The sequence below is a fragment of the Schistocerca americana genome, unplaced genomic scaffold, assembly GCF_021461395.2.
Source record: "Schistocerca americana isolate TAMUIC-IGC-003095 unplaced genomic scaffold, iqSchAmer2.1 HiC_scaffold_31, whole genome shotgun sequence".
NCBI classification, from domain to species: domain Eukaryota; kingdom Metazoa; phylum Arthropoda; class Insecta; order Orthoptera; family Acrididae; genus Schistocerca; species Schistocerca americana.
Genome location: NW_025726027.1, coordinates 3,578,907 through 3,602,769, shown reverse-complemented (window position 1 = coordinate 3,602,769; position 23,863 = coordinate 3,578,907).

Genomic DNA, 23,863 nt, shown 5'->3' with positions numbered 1-23,863 from the left:
AATGATGAGGTAAAAAAAAAGAAAAAAAAATTTGGGTCAAACTAAAGAACAGGAAATCCATCTTAAAAATAATGAAAATATTCCCATAGAAAAAACGCCATGGCAAACAATGTAAACAATTATTTTGTTAATATTCCCCTTACTTTAAGCAACAATTAACAGTGATGTCTCCAATGGTAAATACCAGCATGATGGCATTCCCATCAGACGAGCATTAAGTTCTAAAAGTCATTAAATGCTTGAAATCCAAATTGTCCTCTGGTTTGGATGATGTACCTGTATCAATAATTAAAAAATTGCTCCACGTGTTGTCGAACCTATAGAGCACATAGCAAACTTGTCCCTTAGTGAAGAGATATTTCCGGATAAAATAAAATCTCTAAAGTGATACCTCTACACAAAAATGGTGACAGACATAAAATAGAAAATTACCAACCTATATCTCTCCTCCCATACTTCTCCAAAATACTTGAGGAATTTATGAAAATCAGGGTTACAAAATATCTAGAAAAACATAAACTAATAAATAACAGTCAACATGGCACAGTACAGAAACAGCCATATTGCACAGAAATAGTAAGAAATTTTGAGTCAAATAAACAGGTTGTTGGAATTAATCTAGATTTAGCCAAAGCCTTCAATACTGTGAACAATGTAATATTACTAGGGAAACTTGAAGCAATATGCATCAGGGGTACCGTTAAAAATTGGTTTGAATCCTATCTGCAAAACAGGTCACAAGTTGTTGAGCTGAGGTCATCCAAGAATCTTCACAATTTTAAACCCATATCTGAACCAAAACAAATTTAAATAGTTGTTTCTCAGGGCAGCATTCTGGGCCCATTGTTATTTCTAGTTTATATCAATGACATACAGGCTCCAGACAGCCCAGCCAAAATTCTACTATTTGCAGATGACACGAGTATCGTAATTAGTGATAAAAAAGAATCACTGTGTACTACAGCAGAAAAAATGCTCTCATACATACAGTCATGGTTTTATTCAAAAAGGGCTATCATGCTCCAATGTATTTACATCAGAGACAAAAATGGTAAAATAGGTCTAAGCAATAACCACACATGTAAATTACTAAGAAAGTACTTTGATCAATTTTTGAACTGTAGATAACTGAATTGTTACCTAGAATTTCCAGATATTTGAGGAAAACATGGAAGCAGATCTACCACCTACAGCAAACAAACAAATAACCAAACAAACAAAAACCCTGAAAAACAACAAAGCCAGTGGAGAAGAAATAAAATCATCTCAATCATAACTGGTGTCAAGCAGTAATGACAACTAACCTTCAGATTATGTCTGAAGAAATATGGGAAACAAAAGATTCCAGAAGACTGGAAAGTGGATCCTATCCATCCTGTGCACAAAAAAGTCATAGGCATTATCTAAATAATTGCACAGGTATATATCTGTTGCCAGTGGGCTGTATTATATTTTTAACAATATTACTAAACAAGGTAGAAGTAACACTTGACAGCCATTTGGGAGAATATCAGAGTGGATTTAGAAAGATCGAATCTGGTGCAGAACAGAATTTCAACTTTTAGTCCATACGAATTTTAAGACATAGTTTTAACATTTACAGGTTTTAGAAAAGCATTTGATTGACAGGTAAACAGTGGGTAAAGTGACTCGAGAACTTGGCATTACACTAAACTAGCAAACCTTATTCGTGAAACACCCACACACTGAAGCATAAGTAAAGTTTTGGTGTGAAACACCTAAGGCACTCAAAATAACAGGTGAAATGCAGGGTGACAACATGTTTCCACACCACCTCAACTGCATCTTAGAGGAAATAGTAAGATAATTGAAACAAAAGGCAAAGAACATAAGCTGTCACAATGAGACTGGAGACTTCAGGAAAAAGAGATACTGAAATTCAGTGTCTAGTATTTGCAAAAGATTATGCCATTCTTTATAAAAATATAACAAATTCAGAAATACAAATCAACCTCTTAGATGGAATACGTAACAAAGCAGCTTTAAAAGTTGCTGTAGAAAAATTTTTTAGGACAAACTTAAAATAATGACCCAGAAATCCTAGTAACAGATAATGCACAGATAAAGAGGGTTTATAAATTTAAATATTTGGGTAGAAAGATTCAAGGCAATGGCTTCAAAAATATTTGCTGTAGTCAAAATAGAATGTAAAATGGAGAAAGCATATGATATAAACATGAACATTTACAACAAGATGTGTGTGTCTAAAAATTTGAAAATACAGCACTACAGCACAGTAGTAAAACCAGAATGTCTCTATGCAAGTGAATGTTTAATGTTGAATTATGAGTTATACAAACTTCAAGTCCTAGAATTAAGAATCATTTGAAAAATACTCAGGCTGCTAGGAAATCCATGAGTATGAATATTAAGAAGTAATGAAGTATATTGCAGCATAGGAAAAACAATTGAAATGCTGCAGAAGAGCTGAGTATTATTTTTTGGACATTTATACAGAGTGAACAGCAACAGGTTAACCAAACAGATTGTTAAGCATCTTTGGGACAAGATGTCAACAACAGGACAGATTCAAGTAGTTAGGAAAGATTTGGAAAGAAATACAAGAAAAAGACCCAGCAGAATGATAGGATTTCAAGAAGAAAGTGTTGCAAATGGAAGCATTCCAAGGCAGGAAGAAGAAGAGGAAGACAGGGTCAGAATGGTCTGAGGAAGAAAAAAGGATAGATAGTGAAGACGAAGGAAACCTGGAAGAAGAACAAAGGAGGAAGCATTGAAATTAGTATGTGGTCATTAGATACCCCAAACAGAAAAACAAAAAGAAGAAGAATGTCTGTGATGTCCTTAATATAAAACATCAATATCAAGGGCCCCACACACTTCCTTGGAGCACATCTACAGTTACATCTACAATGTTCCATACAGTTCTATGCAGTGTCCTATGTACCGATATATCTTCAGCCTTGTCACGAAGCTCATTTCATTTGTACATATTTTTTATTTAAACCACCCACCATCAATGCATTATGATGTTGGTACATCATTAGAACATTAAATGTTGGGAGCAAAAACAGAGAGACATCTTAAGTGAACACTGTGCACTGTGTTATTGTTACTTATGCAGCCGATACCAATAATGTAAGAGTGAGCACACAATGTATGCTTTAAGTCAGCCTTTCCCATCATCGTGTTTTGTGTTGTTGGGGGCATTACATGTGATCTAAGACAAGTTCATATGCCTAGGGATCAAAGGATACAGTTGTCTTTTCCACCATTTTTACGAAGTACATTACCTTGTTCTCACTTAATGTGGACACATTCTTTTAGGTACATTGTCATTCTATGAATATTATGTTGACACAAAGCACTGCTACATTTTAATTTAAAATGGCTAAGTTGGCAAAATGAGAACAGTGGAGTTTATGAATATGTGGTTTCAATGGTAACGTTTTCACCATGTATGGGGATAATGCCATGGGACAGAGCATGGCAAGGAAAGATATTCTAATTTAAAGGATGAGTGTTTTGACATTATTGACCCTCCATTTTCAGAAAGACCTTCAGCATTTGATGAAGATCGTCTGGATGCATTAATCCACGATGATGCACATCATTGCACTCAAGAACCAGAAAATGTGATGAAGTATGACCATTCCGTCACTGTGCAGCATTTGAATACAAAGGAGAAGGTTCAACAATAAATCATACGGGTACCACATGCCAAACCATATAAATCAGTGGTTGGCCGTATGTACATTACCCTCTTGCTTGTTCTTGATTAGTGGGTGAATACCACTGACCATTTCTAACCTGTATTGTTACTGATGACTAGAAATTTTGTTTTTATGCTAATGTAAGAGAAAGAACGGAAAGGAATGCTTTAGTCCAAACAGAGCAGCAGTGCCACATAGACATTTGAGCATCCACACAAGATAATTTTATGGATATTGTGCAGAGGTCCGGTGTTAGAATATTGCTGCGGGGTGTGGGAGCCTTACCAGGTGGGATTGATGGAGGACATCGAAAGGGTGCAAAAAAGGGCAGCTCGTTTTGTATTATCACGTAATAGGGGAGAGAGTATAGCAGATATGATATGCGAGTTGGGATGGAAGTCATTAAAACAAAGACGTTTTTCATTGCGGCGAGATCTATTTATGAATTTTCAATCACCAACTTTCTCTTCTGAAAGCGAAAATATTTTGTTGAGACCAATCTACATAGGTAGGAACGATCATCAAAATAAAATAAGAGAAATCAGAGCTCCAATAGAAAGGTTTAGGTGTTCATTTTTGCCATGCGCTGTTAAGGAGTGGAATGGTAGAGAGATAGTATGATTGTGGTTGGATGAACCCTTTGCCAAGCACTTAAATGTGAATTGCAGAGTAATCATGTAGATTTAGATGTAGGTGACCATGTGGTGTACTACGAGTTGCTTGCCCCCTCTACTGCCATACCAGCTTCACTAATTTGACAATTTTGGAGTTCCCCTTAACTTAAGTTTCACAATTCTTCCCTCAGTACTAGCCACCCCTACACTGCCCTTTCCCATGCCTAGCTCTGTACCTGTACCTGTACCTGTACCTGTTCCTGTACCTGTACCTCCTATGTTACACCCTCTGCCACCCCATCCCCTATATGACATTTGCATTAAATCTGTCCACCACAACTCCTCACGCAGTTGGCCTGCAGGTTTATGACAATTTATCTGGTTGGCAGAGGGACAGAACGCAACAATGTTATTCCAGGCTTAGCCTTTTACTGCTTATTTCCAGATTAACCCTTTCATGGCCAATCGAACGTCTTAGGCTGATGCATAACACTGTAGTGTTTCCTACAAGTTAAAAAACTCAGACTATACATACTGGAGACTTAAATCATCATTAATAACATAATTTGTTTCGCTGTTCACTTCAGTCTGTTGGGATAACTTTCTGGATCCACAACTGTAGAAATCATGTGGTTTTGTAGCAAAGAGCCATGTTCAAAGTGTATTTTGCCCCTAAAGGAAGTATGTCAAGATCATTGAACAGAGAGCATAGAAGATGAAATCTGAGGGTGCAAGATCAGATGAAAAGGGTGGGTGCAAAATGACTTCTCAACCCAGTTGTTCTATAGTGTTTGTTGCCAGTCTAGCAGAATGCTGGTGACTGTTACTGTGGAATAGCACCACTTCTCACAGTCTTCCTGGATGTTTTTCTGGAACTATATCTGCAAGATGTCTGTTGGGATCTGCTGGGTCTCGAGAATGCAGTACACAAGTTGTGAAGCCACCAACAAGTCAGCCACCTTGTACTCAGTAGCATGTTGTCACCGGGTAGTCAACAACACTCTTGGCAGGTGGGGGATTGAGAGTAACTGTGGCACCCAGATGGGTCAGGCTATTTCACACATCAGTCAGGTGGCAAAATTCATTACTACTTATCGTAGTGTGCCTATTTGTAATGTTTGCTTAACATTACAATGACAAATTTCTAAATGTCAATTTGGTACTTAAAAATTTGTCTTTTTTCTCTTTGACCACATTTCCCTCACAATCTACCACAGTACACATTTTCAATGCAACTGTACATTTGTAACCAATCTTTCGTAGTTACAATAACACCACCAATTTTCAGTATGAATTATGTATGACATAATTAACATCCAGTGTTAAGTTATAGTATAGAGTTTTTTAAAACTGTTTCACAAAAATTATTTAGCACACCACCAATGGAATATTAATGTCAAAGAAAAAGATGAAAAATAAAGTACCACATAATAAAATATTAAAGTCGTAACTTTAATGTGTAATTAAGCTACTGAAGAAAGCAAATATCTCACCTGCCAACAGCTCCTCCATCCTCAACTTCTGCGGCATCTGCAAAAATATTAAGAAGCTGAATAAATTTACATCAACAGAATTTGAGTGTAAATCAAACATCTTGATATGTGGCAGTGGTTGTCTTCTCACTGCACATGCTCATTTTAATGTCAAGAAGTTGCTAAATTAAAATAGTGATGGAGATAAGGAATCAGGTGCTGTGGCATGTACATACATGTGGAATTTTATAAAAGTGAGATTGATGAAAACTGCATAATGATCCAAGTGAAGAACCACAAAATATTTTAATTTTAATTGTCTGAATTCATTACAGCTGCCATATACAGCCACTGTCACAGAGAAGGACAAAGGTGCCCACAAAAAGCAAGGCAACATTGGTGTTTGGAGGCTGGTGTAAGGACACTGCCAGTGACCGAAATAATGGTACAGCTTAGTTTGCTGGAATGAACACCCCTCATGAAAGGGGAAAGGAATAACAGACCATTATAAAATTACAGACTGTCACAGTTAGGAGATAGAGAAATTATGTCATGTACAATTCTGATAGTGTCTCCATTGGATTTCAAGTTACTGAGAACCAGCAGATCCCAAAGTGATGAGCCACAGCAGTTCACGTAGCACACGTCGCAAATGACATGCCATGTAGTGTAGCAGAGTTGTGGCAGCTTACAACTATGTGACTCACCGAGAATCCTGATCGAAACACTTTAAACTATCTGCAAGTACTGTAATGACTGCATACCTACAAAACTGGAGGACACTGGCCTCAACAATACATTATGATTTTATGAGCTTTGTCTATTTAGGGGTGTACTAACCTGTTCCAGAGTGTTGTTGTGTTAGAGTAATTCTTCATCAAAGTTCATATTTTGGATTCCAACATGCTAATAGCTGCCCCAGTGGTAAGGAGGTTTAATGTGTCGAGGTATGCCCACAGATACTCAACATGCGTGGCCAGCACATAAGTTTTCATTTCAATTGAGTCACACTACCCTGTTAGGGAGCTTCTTACAGATGCAAGCAGTTTGTTCAAGGTACATTGTTGGTTAGGGTTTGGATAGTTATTTTCTATGTATTTTGTGTTGATTAGCACATGCTCAGTTAGCCCCCAAACTACACTGAATAGCTCTTGTTCACACTGCTACAGCAGACTGCAATGTGATTGAAATATAGCACTGTAGGCATCCAAATCGCTATTGATGGCATTCTCCTGTAAAAATGCATCAGTGGCAACTGGCATCAGTGTATCAGCCTCACTGATTTGTACCTGTACACACAGAACAAGTGAGACTTGTGTGTTTCATAGTGAATGACTAGTGGAAGCCACTTCATACTGTGGACAGTGTTAAGGTGATATGCAGAAAAGTATATCTAATTTACAAAGAAGATAGTGTAGGTGTCTTGAAGTGTACTATGTGACATTGGTAGCAATGATATATGGCATCATAAATCACAAATACTGTAACAGCCTAGCACATGTTCATAGCAACACTGCAGAGAGCAACAATGACAGCATGAAGAACCAGCATAAAGGTGTGGGAGTTTAAACAATTGGAAAATTTTATATCCAGCAACTAAAGGAACTATATGCCAATTTGGATACACAGCTTAACCAACAAAACTATCATCAACAAGTGTGGTACTCAGTACTGATGACTTAACATCAGGCATTCCTGTCAGGGACTGCTGTTACAACTTTTACAAGAAACTAATGTAACATTTACACAAAATCCAACTGCAGTGTAAATTTGGATTCCTTGACATGCATAAGGCAAGTCCTACATCACTTGGAGGGGAAAGGAAATTTCAAAACTGAAGTCTTTAAAGTAATCTGTAAGAGCACAGTTTGACAGAACTACAGGCAATGCATCATTATCCCATTTTGGTATATTCGAACATTTAATTGGGAAGCTGTTAGAGCAGTTGCTGTGGACAATTTTGAAGCGACTTTGTATTTTGGCCATGCATATCTCTGTGGTCATGGCTAACAGGGATGGAAGCTGATATTATGACAGCAGCAACACAATGTGACTAATGTGAACACATCCAATAAAGAGGAAACTGCAAATAAGAATTTTTTGTCGAGTAGTGACTTGAGTAAGAGCATAATTGGACTGGGGCAGCCCAACAACTAGGGTCCCAATGGCAGTCAAAACAAAGGAAACACAAGAAATTAAAATGGAAACAAAAAGTGGAAAAATAGGTAAAAACATCTGACTAAACACGGCCACAAATGTCCATAGCTCATTGAGGGGCTACAGCAGTGGTCTGGAATTAGTCCTCTGAAAGTGAACTAAATGGATTTTGGTCCACTCAGCTTGTGTCAGTTGCTAACAGGATGTGGCTTAACTTCCAGCACTGCAGTACCTCATGAGAAAGAAGTACTTTTATTCACTCTGTGAAGGCAGTACAGAATTCTCTGACCAGTCATTTGCACAGGAATTCTCTGACCAGTCATTTGCACAGAAGTTGCTGGTGGTGACTGCACTGAAGTCATTCCACGTGGTACTGTGTTACAATCATTACTGTATGCCTCCTACCAGATTTAAACACATGATAATGAATTTAATAATGGTTACCGAGAACCAAGGATGCTTGCACAAGGTAGACCAGAGTGGAGAACTGCATGAAACCCCATTCGGACTGACAACAACAACAACAAGAACAACTGCAGTCCATAAACTGAGTGAGTATGAGCCTAACACCAAGTGGTGCTTACTTTACAAACTGATTTTCTGCTGCATCAGTTCCATACTGACTTCCCTCCTACCTCCCTCCCACCCACCCTACCTCCCTCCTTTCGCACTGCAGTTCTGCAAGTATGAAATGTCTGAGATGACTGGCAGTATAGTTACTTCCCACTAACCAAATCTATCACTCTTACTGAAGGGTGCAGTGATGTAAGACAGATTGTGATTTAGTAAGCAAATTGAGTGCACGGTCTTGCTATTGTTAGGTAGCACTGATTGGGACAAATGACTGACAGTCGAGATCAGATGGCCTCTAACAAAGCTGTGTTTAGTCAGGCTGTGGAGGATGCATGGGGAAATTACATGATGCAGTGTCCACAGTTGCATTTTTCCTCCATTACATGAAGGAAGAACAATCCGTGGACAAAGTTCATTGCTGTAGCCCAGGATTCAGACAAAAAAAAAAACACGTTTTGTCCAACAGAAATTAAATGTCATATTGTTTCTTACTCTACATACAGCATGAGGAAACACATGTACTCCATCAAATAAATGCAGCATACAGACCAATTTCTATATATAAACACCATTTAGAAACTACAAATTATCCTACTGCCCTGTTTTCATATTTGATCATGAGAGACTTTCCAATTTGTAATTTGCCTGTGTGTGTGTGTGTGTGTGTGTGTGTGTGTGTGTGTGTGTGTGTGTGTGTGTGTGAGAGAGAGAGAGAGAGAGAGAGAGTGAGAGAGTGAGATGATGTATTTTGCACATACTTGGGCGAGTCTGATGGGTGGCAATAGAGAATGTAATACTCAAAATATTAAATTAAAATAAATTTATTTCAGGTACAAGGATAATGCCAACTAGAACTAGCTCAAATTTCCTTCTCTCATCTTTGGTATTTTTCTGTCGCCAAGAGATTTTGTGCTGGCTCTCACTGGCAGAACACTGCACAGCAGAACAAGGAAAGAAAGTAAAATGTTCTCAGTCCATAACATTTTATCCAGAATGCCCCATTATTTCTGACTTCAGTCATTCACCCTGGGAATGAATCTGTGAGGCATTGGACCCATTTGTCAGAAGAGGCAACCCCACCGAGGCTTCAAAAAAAGCAGTCCAAAAGAGCATCAGCCATAAATGGTGTGTTTCACAGCCAGTTCTCTGTGTGTTCCTGCTACTTACACACACATAATTTCCATTGTGTTCATGTGAGCAGTGTCTCACAGCAAGTCCATTACATTAATGTCTATCTTGGACAGCTGCAGTTGAATGAGCATACCTATACACAAGTGAATATTCTTCCTGTAGCATGAGATCCCCTACGGGGGAAACCAACGCCCCCTACGGGGGAAACCAACGCCCCCTACGGGGGAAACCAACGCCCCCTACGGGGGAAACCAACGCCCCCAGGAAACTGACAATCGGCTAGTACTACCTGTTGTCACCACTTATTTGCCATTATGTCTGGACTGCTAAAGTACTGTTTGGTCTTGGTAAGACAACTTATCTGTGAAAAGTACATTTTTACACATTGCATTCAGATGGAGCTCTGTGGCTGCCAGCCAGTGTAACACATTTCCTCACTGAGTTCCTGTTTTATAGTGGATCATTGTGCGTGCAGTACAGCTTTCCTTGGCCCTCAACTAACTGCATCATTGGAACTGGGAAGTTGGTCACTCACTACAACTGCTTCGTATCTAGGGGAGGGATTAGTTGGCTCTTACAGGCAAGCTATGTGTTATCCTGCTGTGTGCTCATATCTTGAGCCAGGCATTCTGCTGATAGTGCCTCCTTCAACAAAATTCTTTAAAATTCTGTTTTCAGTAGGGGTAGACTTCTGACATTCCAAAGATTCATCAATCACACAGGTTGATATTTTATCCAAAGTTCCCAATACTCAGGCAACTTCCATTCCCATAGTCACCCTTGGGGTGAATTTGTATAGCTTTAAAAATGCACGTTACTACCCCTTAACATTTGTCCTGTCAACACAGGATACATAGAAATTCACGACTCTGCCAGATATGTGACAAGAATGGTTGGAAAGCCAAATCATCTGCATACTGCAGACGTTTGCTGAACCCTGCACAGCTTACACTGAGGACAGGCCACATATTTGAACAAAATGTCCTTAAACATTTTTGCCATTTATCACCATGACAAGAGAGGAATCAGCATTTGACTAATATGCCATTTCTGATGACTAACACCTCTGACAATACCTCAGTTACAGTCATCCACTCACAAGCAGCACCACAGGAACATCACAGTCAAGCAAACATTAATGGTTTGAGTTGGAGCCAGGGCATGGGTAACAACAACCAAAGGTGTATTCATTTATTTCTTATGTCTGTTACTTGTAATTAGGGTCTCAGTGATGTTCTAAGACCTTCCATGACATCTTCCACTGATCTGTGCTGGCTGGGCTGTTTTGAGGGAAGAGACCAAACTGCGAGGTCATCGGTCACATCAGTTTAGGGAAGGATGGGAAAGGAAGTCGGCCGTGCCCTTTCATAGGAACCATCTCGTAATTTGCCTGGAGCGATTTAGGGAAATTGCGCTGATCTGTGCCCGCAACTATTGCTGCTATGATGGTCTAACACAAGACTGCAACTCACCTCGCCATCATCTTCCTTATCTTCCCCTTCTCCCCATTCCCTTTTTCGAGCACGATATGCAGTACACTATGACTCCCATATAAGACAAACATTGTGTGATGAAAACCTGAATAGTATTGTAAACCCCGTGAAGAAATTTGATCTCTTTATGCTGTAGAAATGTTTGTGGAAGTGCACTTCACAATGTTGATATTGTGCTGGACTATATACAAGCACTGTAATGGAAAGTGATGTTATAGTTTGGCACATGTGACAGATGAGATCTGATGGAATATGATCAAATGTTTTGTTGCAACACTTTGCTTACCTAGGCCTGAAACTGGATGATACTGTGAATCATTAGTTTTACTGTTTCTATTCTTTGCCATGAGGTCTGGTTTGTGTTCAAATAGCTATATCAAACTTGGCACCCATTCTACATCTACATCAGTAAAGGCACATAAGTGAGTACTTAAGATGCCAGCATCCAAGTTCAAATGCATCTGGAAGCTTTTAATTGTTGGCATTCTTCTTTCTGGTAGTTCATAATAGATCTAATAGATTATAGTTAATATTCTCTGACAAGTAGCTGACCCAGTAATGTTGATAACTAATTTGATAATGCTGCCTGCCCATTCATTAGAGCTTTAATGGCTGTATGTAGGTGCAAAAGTACATCATTATTTGTTCACACTTTGTCAAAGTACTCTGGGAAATTTTAACCACTGCTTTAAACATTTAAGGATGGTAAGTATTAAGTGTGGTTGTAGTAGTGTGTAATATTTCTTATCATGAACTGTTAAAGGTATCATGTTTCATTCTGTCTTTTAAGAAGAGCTCTTCAAATGTTGCTTTTGTTGTTGGTTATTTTCTCTATCATAAAACATTATAACTTTCATGACTTTAGCTACAGGTAGTTTAATAAATGTATCTGAAACAGAGTGAAGCCCATACGCAACAAGAGCAGCTATTTCATTACTCAGACACTCAATTCCATTATTTGCATAAATGTCCAAAAAATCTGTCTCTCTTTCTAGTGAATTTGCAAGAACAATTAAAAAATGGAAATGTGTAACTTTGAACTCTGCACCTTCAAGTTACCATGCAATGCTTCTCTCATTTCACCATGGAGAATGGATTTGGGAAGAGCAGGTAATTTTGAGGCCTTAACCTTCATTCCAAAACATGCAGAGATATATTTTCAAGCTGCAAAATGAAGAATATGAGTGGCAGTGGAATACAAAAAAACTTGTTTGTAAAACTGGTCTTCCATTCTTAGTTGCTTGAATGGTAGACAGTGAGCACTTAGAATCTGAATGCCAATAAATATACTAAGGCTAAGAGTGTGCTTATGTCAGTGATTTGAACCTTCTGAGAGTCAGGTCCATAACTTATGCAGTTAAGTAAACGATCACTAGCATATGGGGCATACATGAATACTGAGTATCAGACACCTCACATTTACCACACCAATGACACTCATCTCCCCAAGATCAATCCCTGGTCTGGTTTTTACGGCACTATTGCCAAATGGTCTGATCTTTCCTGGCTTTTGTCTAATAAGGCACAATTGTTTGTTTGATGATGAGTGTACACTGACCCCTACCTCAGCACCTCAATGCCCCGAGCCATCGCAATTCTTCAGAAATGAATTTAACAATACCATGGAAGGCACACAGGCACGACAAAAAAAAACTGTAAGAAAGTGAGCTCTCAGTGAACAAGGCATCTGTTATATATAGATAACATACACTCACATACTCACGCAAATGCAACTCTCACACACGTGATCACACTCTCTGGCAGCTGAAGCCAGGCTGCGAGCAGTTGCACATGATGAGACAGGCAATCATGTGGGGGTAAGGAGGAGGCTGGGACAGGGTGTGGGAGGGTAACAGGGTAGGGGTGGGCAACAGTAGACTGCTGGAGATGACCTGCAGGAGACAGGACATAATAAGGTTAAAGGCAATAGCAAAGAGGGTCACACTCAAAACAGTACCCTGAGGCACACCAACTTCCTGGTAAAGGTGTCTGACAAGGCAGTACCAACATTCCTTGAAAAATCAATACTTTAAAAATATCTGAAGGACATGGGGCATGTGGCCTCAGAAGTGCCACATGTAGAGAGATCAAGAATACCCATCCTTCAGAAGGTGTTTCAGGCTTTCTGCAAATTTAAAAACACTGGCAGTGTCTGATATATCCACAGAAAACCATTCGCGTTGACAAAGTGATGAGATGGTCAGCTGCAGGACGGCCTGATCAAAATCCGCACAGTACAGTGGTCAGTGAGTTGCCACACTCTAGTCACTATACCAGCCAGGCATGAATTACATGTTTCATCAGTTTGCAAACACAGCTTGTGGGAGAAATGGGGCAGTAACTAGAAGGAAGGTATTTTTCCGTACTGGGCTTGGGTATGGGTATGGGAATGACAGTGTCTTTATGCTGGCATCTGGCAAACGGCGCCCTCTGCCCAGATGCAGTTGTACATAAGAAAGGGCAAGTGCTTGCCCACAAAAGAAAGGTTTAGCAACATCTGAATGCAAACATCGTCCAGCACTGTGTTGGAGGATCGATAGGAAGAGAGAGCAAGTTCTCGCCCCGTCATACTAAAGGCAGCTTGTAGCACTCGCTAATCTGCCAAAATAAGGGTACTACCCACGCCTCCTCCACTTGTTTCTGGTGGAGGAAGGCAGAATGATAGTGGGTGGAGCTTGAAATCTCCGCAGAATAGCAGCCCAATGGATCTTGGTCCTGCAGGGCCCATACAACAGATGAGGTAGTGGAACTGTTAGAAGAACTAGTTAAGGAAATCTAGCTAGATTTTTGCTATCCTGAAGGGTGCAATGGCACTGTGCATGCAACTGTTCATAATGAATGCAGTTTGCCATCATAGAATGATGGTTAAAAACATGGAGAACACATCTCTGCATGTGAGTTGAGTCACAACACAGCTCAGTCAATCAAGGCACTGGGACATGGCACAGTAAAGATGAAGGGTGAGAATGGAATATTGTGTGGTGGTAATGATGGCATTTGTAAGATACTCTACCTGGCCATCACAACTGGAGAAATTATGTTACTCAAAGGGTGCCAGGGAACAGTAAATCTCGAGTCATCCCTAGAAAGTTGCCATTTGGGTGTGCATATATGTGGGGTAGGAGTCAGAAAATGGATAGCAAATGGTAAATGGTTGCTCGAGTACGTACTAGAGACAGTGATGAGATGATGGGCAAATTGGGCAGTGCAGGAGATTTCCAGATATGGGTAGGAGTGCATGTAGTTAGAGGGCACCTCTCTGTCAGGTTCTGGGAGATTTCCAAAGGGAATGGTGTGCATTACAGTCAACGAGCAGCAGAAAGGGGTGAGGGAGTTGGCCAGTAAGCTGGATGAAGAGTGTACATGACACGGAATGACTGAGGGATGTAAACAGTACATATGGAAAAGTTCAGGAGAGGAATGTAAAACACGGACAGGAATAGCTTCAAGCTGGGTAGTCAGGGAGAAATGTTGACTTTGAACGTCCTTCCATATGAGCAGCATGACTCCCCTCTCTCCTCCTACGATATGGAATGCCATCTTTGGAGAGAGGGAGTCAAAGCAGACTGGGAAGAAATACAAAAGCTCAAATCAGTCAGGAGGATGCAATTTTGTTTCCTGCAAGCACAGAACTAGCAGAGGCTGCGATTCCAAGAGCAGCCACAAGTCATCTTTTTGGATTAAAGGCCACCAATATTCCATTGGAATAATGTCATGATTAGGAAAGAGGAGGAGGGAAGAAATGGAGAGGTGGCACCTCAGCGGCCATTCCTGTGTTACATTCTTGACTGCATTTATATAAACTTATGGCTCCTCTTTTTTGGTTTCTTAAACATTTTATTTTATCTGACACATTCCTGTCCTTTAAGATTTGTGCCACAGATTGGTCCTAAACAACAAGATGTATGAAAAAGAAACCACTTACTGGATAAAGGACTGTTTGCCATGGTAATGGGCGCTGGAAGTAAGTCAATGCAAGATCTGAAAGATCACAAGAATGATCATTCAATTCTGTTTAATGTACCAGAGACCTATATTAATGTTACTGAAAGCAAATCCCTAATGACAAAAGTAACTAAACAGTTACTTTGAAATCACACTGCACAATTTGTGATGCACTTGCTCAAGTACACTAAGGTAGTTTTATTGAATTACTAATCAACATCTGTCAAACATAACAAACACTATGACAAGTATACCTCTCAAAGTAGTTCACTTGGTAGTTATTTCACAAGTAGGAAAGTATTTTCAGAAGAGTTTAGGAAGTTTGACAGGTCATGAATGTATGGAGGAGAATGAGTCTGATATAATTCTAGAAAGGTATTTTGAAACGTGTTTGCGATTCCGAGTACCTGTCATTTGTGTTTGTGATATTTGCTCAAAAATGGAGAAATCTCAGTTCCCAACTGCAATCAGTAAGCATTTTAGACAACAGTAAGTGGTAAGCGTTGATTTTAAGGAATATTTATTGTCATGTTTAATGAGTATCAACTATGGTGTAACACATCGCTTTGGTAAAGGTGTACATTTCACAATGTCTACAGTACCGATGAACAATGGTCACCACCACAAAGAGATATTTTTTTTTTTTTTTTTAATTCAAATGATGGCTTTAAACTTTTATACCCTTCTCTGTTGTGCATAATGTGGTGTCACCGCCAGACACCACACTTGCTAGGTGGTAGCCTTTAAATCGGCCGCGGTCCGGTAGTATACTTCGGACCCACGTGTCGCCACTATCAGTGATTGCAGACCGAGCGCCACCACACGGCAGGTCTAGAGAGACTTCCTAGCACTCGCCCCAGCTGTACAATCGTCTTTGTAGTGATGGTTCACTGACATAATACGCTCTCATTTGCCGAGACGATAGTTTAGCATAGCCTTCAGCTACCTCATTTGCTACAACCTAGCAAGGGGCCCATATCAGTTACTATTGATATTGTGAATCATGTACCATCAAGACAGACGTTCATCATTAATGGATTAAAGTTAAGTATTCCACCAGCTAAGTCAGTTTTTCTAAATTCTAATTTCCTTGTCCTGTTCCAGACCTCACGCCAGCCTGCGTGAGTTAAAACGCATGCATTTTGGCCTCCTCTAGTAACACCTGCCAACCACAACACACAAAATCTAGTGGAGATTGATGCAGCATATCTGCAGGATGGGATAACGATAATTAGTTTATCGTTCTTCACAGTTCATGATGAATTCAGTGTTTTATTCTATCATGATGATGATGATACCTGGTTAGGGGGCACTCAATGGCGTGGTTATCAGCATCCACACGAATCCCCAAATTTTACATGGTCCAGCCATGCCACTTTCACAAATGATGATGGCAACACAAACAACCAGTCCATGGGTTTATTCCTTGCTGTCTCATTCTTGTTCAGCAATGTGCCTTCCCCCTAGAACTGTCAGCATCATGACAACTGCCATTACACCAGGAGAACGAAGATGAAGTCGAGCTGTCAGTAAGATTCTGTACACTAACCAATGACACATGACTTGACATTAATAATTAAAGAGAGTTACTTGTTTTAAATTAAGAGCCAGTATATGAGTGGTCTTTCAGATATTTTTTGGTTCATTTAGCAGGTAATTTAGACTTGAGATAGCATTTCAGTTAACAGTGCTAAAGAAGTTGCAAAGTTTGTGATGTCAGGAAACAGACTGCCATGGGAGATGCAATGAGACTGAAATGGAGATGAATAGGATATTAATAAAGGAGTTTATTTGATTAAGCAAGTTGGTAGTGTGCAGAGTAGCTCAGAATAGGAGGAAGTATTTTAACGGTTCAAAGCCCTGAGCTGATGAAATATGTCCTCACCCTGGGAGGAGGACAGGAAGCAGTGTGGGGTTCATTACATGCCACAGAACCAAACTTTATATGCTACTGGTGAAAATCACACTTGCTCTGCCAGTCTCATACGTGCATCCACTACTTTCACTCACCTGAGCGATGGGACGCGTGCCTTCCTCCTTAGCAGGGCCTGATTGACAAAAAAAGAATTTGCGTGTTAATATAAAAAATACTTTATCTGCACAAGTAAAACAAACTAGTGATAAACTAAGTGTGTTTCAACATGACCTGATAAAGAACAGAATCAATTGTTTCTATCTTTTAGAAAAAGTACGGATCAGTGTATAATTGAGCATCTAATCTACTCAATTATAAACAACCATCAATATTACCGAGTTCCAGAAAGCCAGAACTTTATTCCGGTTGCACGCTTGCTATCTGAAGACTGGCAGGGACAAATAAATGTTTATTGTCATCATTTCACATAATTATTGATCAAATTTTAAAATCTGCTTAATAAAACATACAATCTTATGTTACACAGTTAACACAGTGTCACGTTTAACATTTAGGAACTGTGTGTAAGCTTGTTTATGCACCTTCACTACTTGCATTCATGTACCGACATTATATTCATCCAGTATTTGGCAATGAGAGCACTTAGTGTTTTGCAGAAAACTTCACCAATAATTTTAAATTATGATGAATTTCTCTCACAGATACCCCACAGAAAGTAATAGCAAAAATGTTTATCACTTACCACATTTTTGCTGTTTGTGCAGTAATAATGCCACATCAAACACATTCAATGTAACACTCCTTTCTTTACTTACAGATGGGTACAAGTAGTGAGGAGAATGAGTGGCAGGTGAGGCAGATTATTTCTCAGGTGGATTTTTTGTAGAGGTGAGACAGAAAGAAAATCTGATGCGTATGGGAACAGGATGGATTAGGAGACATAATAGGAATGAGGTGGAAGTGGGTGGAGTAGCATCTGGCTGGTGTTTTACAATTCTGCCTTATGCCACAGAACAGAGGTATGTCAGTTGCTGGCATCTGAACAGGCTTGAAACTGAAACTCACCCTCAGTGCAGCGGATCTTGCCAATGACAGCCACTGCACGGTTTCCACCCTGGAGCCATGCGACACTGGACAACTTAACAGTATTTATCTACTACATAGCCTTTGTAGGGGAATGTACAGTGGCTCACCAGCCAACCCAAGTTCCAAACTCGACATCAACTATCTACTTTGGAATGCATGACTATATTAATAAGAATGCGGCCCACAATATTGGCATTGCCAGTGCAACCTACAGCAGTGTTTGTCAGTTGTTACAGACAGAGTGCTCAACTGGAAGCTTCAAGAATAGTTTTCATATTAGTGGCAATCTTTTCATGCATCATGGCATTCTCTTCCTTGCCTTCATCAGAAAGTTGTTTCATTTGCTTCATGTTGGCATGTACCATCTGTGCCACAATGAAACACTCTTCCTCTTGTCCACTCAGGAACATCTCTCTTCTTGTGCTTTTATAATTAACTTTTTGTCTCTGGAAGATTTTTACCAGTGTCTTGTGATCCATTAGGTAGCCTTCATCTCTGTGTTCAAGTGCTTCTGCATAGTGTTTGAATGGTTTTGCTCCGTGTTCAAATGCCTTGTGGCACTTCTTTCTTTCATCCTGGTATCTTTCTGCCTGCACCATTCCACATCATCATCCCTCCTTACTGATGTCTTGGCCCAATTTCTGTATTTTTCTTCCAGGTGTGTGCCTCATGGATGACACTGCCATCTCCTCCATGGGGATGACAGTTCATACTTTTGGCTGCTGTTACAGTCAAAACTTTTCCTCTGAGCACAGCAACATTGGAATCTAGGACATCATCAGTGCAACTTGCAGTGCTCAGCTTAGCTCATATTAGTGACAACCTTACAGCATATCAGGAGTATTTTTATGTTGCTTGCACTAGGAAGCTGTTTCACTTGCCCAACATTATCATGTGCCTTCTGTGTTCCAATGAAGTTCTAATGTTCATGGCTACCTGAGCACATCTCTCTCCTTGTGCATGGATCATCCACATTAGGTGGGACATATATTTTATGAACAAAGGTACTGGCACCAGAGACAAATCTAGTGAAGAGGAAGTGATACTGCATTATCAGCCATTCTCTCCAAAAGCATTGACACATTCATCCCACATGCTTCAGTTGTTTTCACTCTACTATACACTCCCAGCACCTTCATTTCAGAGGTGATCAGCTTTCATATGTTATAAAGTAGATCATAGAAACCTTATTTCTGCTGACTGTATTCTTCATAGCCACCCTCCCCGTAATTCAAAAGACAGCTCCATAAATAATTGTAAACAATTAATTCCAAGAAACTATTGAGACATTCAAGACAAAATAAGGAAAAGAAAACAAATGTCTCCAGTACACTATCTCATGAGAAAGAAGAAAAACAGTACATCAAAAGAACAGTATCTGTACATGTGTGGTGGTAGATTTCCAACTACAGTCACGATTTTGATATGATTTTCATTAATAAAGACATGCATTAATTTTAGTTACAAGACACAGACATCAGTTTTCTTCAAGAATGAGTTATCAGTGAAAATATATGTCAAATAGTATATACCTAGCAAATAATGTAACAAAGATAAATAATATCTACACTGTCTTTGCCATCCACAATTAAGCCAAAGATAGGAAGCTCCTTCTACAAAACATACTGTACTCACTTCTGTACCAACAAAGAAAAAAACACATTCTAGCATCACCTGTCAGCTTCTGGGTTTTAATTGTACATAAACTGAACAACAGATTACAGTACACAATGAAATGGGACATTCCTATGGTTGTGCAGATTCTGAAACAAACATTTTGGCAGGACCTTTATGTCTGATTGACCACAGAAAGGTTAAGGGAGCCCCTGAAAATGTTAGTATCAAATAACTTATGGTAGTACTGAACGCATCAGCTATGAACATTTATAAACTAGATTCCTCTGTTTCTTCTACTCACATCATTCATTCATTGGAGTCCCACTGTTTGATTAAGCCTCTTCCCTGGCTTCTCCTGGTATTCTGGTCTCAAGCTACAGGCATTGCAGCTTGTAGTCCATGTAGCCTGATATCCACTCAATGCCTCTCACCAGACTGTCACCTCAATGTTCCCCCCACTCACCTCTCTAGGATAGGAGCAAGTAATTGTCTTATCCTATCTGCCACTCACTCCATCACTACATTTGTCACTCATCTCCACTACCTCCCCACTACGTCTCCTACTCCTGCCTGTTCCCTGTCCATTTTTCCATTTCCTTTTCCCTCCCTGTAATTCTCAGCACACATATTTCCACAGCTATATAGGTAAACTTTGTATTTCTGTAAGTCAGTAAATACTCGCCCCAAATCAAAGTCCTCAATATTCAAAAACATAAATATAATCAAATATATTGTGATTTCTGGATTCTAATTCAATTGTGTATGGTGGACTGACTAAGGGGTTGCAGAAATCACATAGATAAGAACTATAAACACACTATCCAATCAAAATACATGCGCACCCTTTTGTAATGGGAAACTGAGCGTTTTAATTCAATGAGAGGTGGAGCTGCTATTATAGGAAGTGAAACGATAATTAAATGGACACCCTAGCTGCAAACAGGCGTTGATGTACTTCATTGGGGAAATGTTGAAAATGTGTGCCCCAACCGGTACTCGAACCCGGGATCTCCTGCTTACATGGCAGACGCTCCATCCATTTAATCATCATTTCATTTCTAGCAAAGCTGCATGGTTATCCATGGCAATTGTTCTTTCGGCAACAGATACTGCCGTCATATATATTATAGGAAGTGGCAGGTAATACTGTTTTGTAAGCAGAATTTATCAGTCAGGGATCTGAGTACACTGAACATGGACTTTTCTTTGCATTACACCTGAATAATTAACACAGGAATGCATTTCAGCCCTTCCAAACTTGCCCAAGTCAGCTGTCAGCGATGTGACAGTTAAGTGAAAATGTGAAGGAACAACCAATGCTACATGAAGTCCAGGCACACACAGTATGCTGATGGACAAGTGCTTCTATCATTGTGGTAGGAAATAGTAAAAACCAGCTTGCAGTTAGCTGCTGCAGTCACTCTTCAGTTTTGAAGTGCAGCTAGGAGCCCACTAAGGAAATGGCTGTGTACAGGGAGTTAGAAAAACTGGTTACAGTGGCTGAGCAGCTTCTGGAAACAACATTTCTGTTCAACATAAAGTCACACTGACTGTAGCATAAAAACCCATGACTCCTGTTGAGTGGATGAGTGGAAACGAGATTTGGAGTGACAAACAATGCTATACTCCGTGGGTATCTGACGGAAGAATTTGAATAGAGTGACTACTCAGTGAACATTATCCGCCATTAACTCTACAGCCAACAATGCAGTGCAGAGCAGGTAGTGTAACAATATGCAATTTCTCCTCTTTAACTTGTTCTCCCCTTATTGTACCGAGCGAGGTGGCGCAGTGGTTAGCACACTTGACTCGCATTCGGGAGGATGGCGGTTCAATCCCGTCTCCGGCCATCCTGATTTAGGTTTTCCGTGATTTCCCTAAATCGTTTCAGGCAAATGCCGGGATGGTTCCTTTGAAAGGGCACGTCCGATTTCCTTCCCAATCCTTCCCTAACCCGAGCTTGCGCTCCGTCTCTAATGACCTCGTTGTCGACGGAACGTTAAACACTAACCACCACCACCACCACCACCACCACCACCACCACCACCACCACCACCACCACCACCTTATTGTACTTCAGGATATGATAAATGCAGAAGGGTAAGTACATATTTGACAGTATTGTGTACTATGCACAGCAGAGGAACAGTTCACAGATAACGACCGATTTGATCAGCTCAACACTTGTACCTCTCATGTATCAGCATTGTTAGGCAAAGGCTTATAACCAGTGGCATTCCTGAAGAAGGCTTGCCTGCCGACGTTCCAACCTGAAAGCAATGGATCGTCTTAGGGATTAGTTAAAAATGGCATTTTCACTCCATACCCTGTGTCCAATATTTCTACCTTGTCTGGTATCAGCTATCAAGGAAGAATGGGCTGGCATCCACCCACAGAGATTTCGAAATGTCAAAGTGTCCCCAGAAGAGTTCAAGTCCTCAAAGGAGAACACAAAATCTTAATGTCCACTAATAGGTGTCCAGATACATTTGATTCTCTAGTGTACAGAGCAGGAATGTAAGCCTGCCACAGTGGGCTCTTACTCTTACTCACCAGGTGACTTCGCTGCACCTGCAGTACTGGGTCCAGCCTCTGGTGACTGTAGCTGCTGCTGTTCTGCACTGCCTACTATTGTACACACAGAGAGTAAAACGTCTTTTAAGTACTTTATGTACTGCTTTAGTTAAGGCTGCAATTACGTGTAAATTTACTCTTACTCACCAGGTGACTTCACTGCATGTATGTCCTCAGCCCCAGTACTGGTTCCAGGCTTGGGTGTCCGCAGCCGCTGTGGTTCTGCACTGGATACTATTGTACACACAGAGAGGAAAACATCTTTCAAGCACTTTATGTTCACTTTAGGGACATTCTCTTAAATTATGGCTGCAATTGAGGGTAAATTTGCGTATTTTATCATGGACAATGATGTACTGAGGCTATAACCAATCTCTGAAGCCATAGTTACAAAAAGAAATCCACATTCATGGCATATAGGAAAAAAAAATTTTAAAAAACTTTGGACTGTGTTCACTGGGCGCCATGTTCACAGACTGTGCTTGTACGTACCACTCCAGAGGAGAGATGCACATATCAATGACTTCTTATCAATGAATGCCATTTTGAAAGAAGTTTTGTGTACACATTATGAAAAGAGCAATAGAAAACAACATGTCAAACATAAATGTACAGATATTGTTCATTAGTGTTATTTCTATTTTGTGTGTGGTGACTTACATCAGGGGACAATATGCACCTTCAGCACTGTACAGCTATCGCAGCAGCTTTGGGTGCCAAACTACATGTGTTAAAATAAGTATTCTGTGGGGTCACCACACTGTCCTGTAAAGCAATAGGCTGCCGAAGGAGTTATTTCAACAACTGATGTATGTTGTGAGACACAGAAGAGGAACCTTCAAAATTATTGTGAGTGTCTCTTTTATACTGAATGAAGGTGATCTTTTAGTGTAGTTCATGAGTGTGATGATGAAGGGAATAAATAATTTGTTAAGTCAAAAGTGACATAGTAAGTTATTTATATAAATGTGATGCGTCAAAGGCATCAATTTTGAATTTTAAAGTAATTATAACAGAGTTTGAGAAGAAGTATAGAAGATAAGGTACAGAATATAATACATCATTGTATTAAATAATTACACCACATGACACCTGACTGCAGTGTTAGGGGACAAACGACATGAAAGGGAAGCTGTGTTGACAGAGGAGTGAGACAAGTGTCAGAGTCCTGCACAACTGAGTAAGCGAGCACAAAATGTGAGATCAGGAGACCACAGCCTAACTTGATAGGCTGCCCACCCCACCTGTCATAGACATGCACAGAAGTTGTGACTGAGCCTTATACAATGTACAGATATAGTTTAAGTCCTTTTGGTCACACATATTATAAACTTGCCAGTCAGTACTATAGGCAAAATGTCAAAGGTGGTGGTGTATGCATTTATCTAAATCCCAAGCTTAAATTTAAGTTAAGATATGAGGCTAAACCATTAATCATAGAAAAGAAAGTAATTGTTGCAGCAATTTGCAGATCACCATCTGGAGATACTGAAGTCTCTCTTAAGAATTTGGAAGAAATGCTAGACATTTTTCTCAAATGAGAACTCTGCCATAATTCTTTGTGGTGACTTTAATATTAATCTATTGGTCCAGAGTTCAGTAAAATACAAGTTTTTAGACATACTAAAAGCTT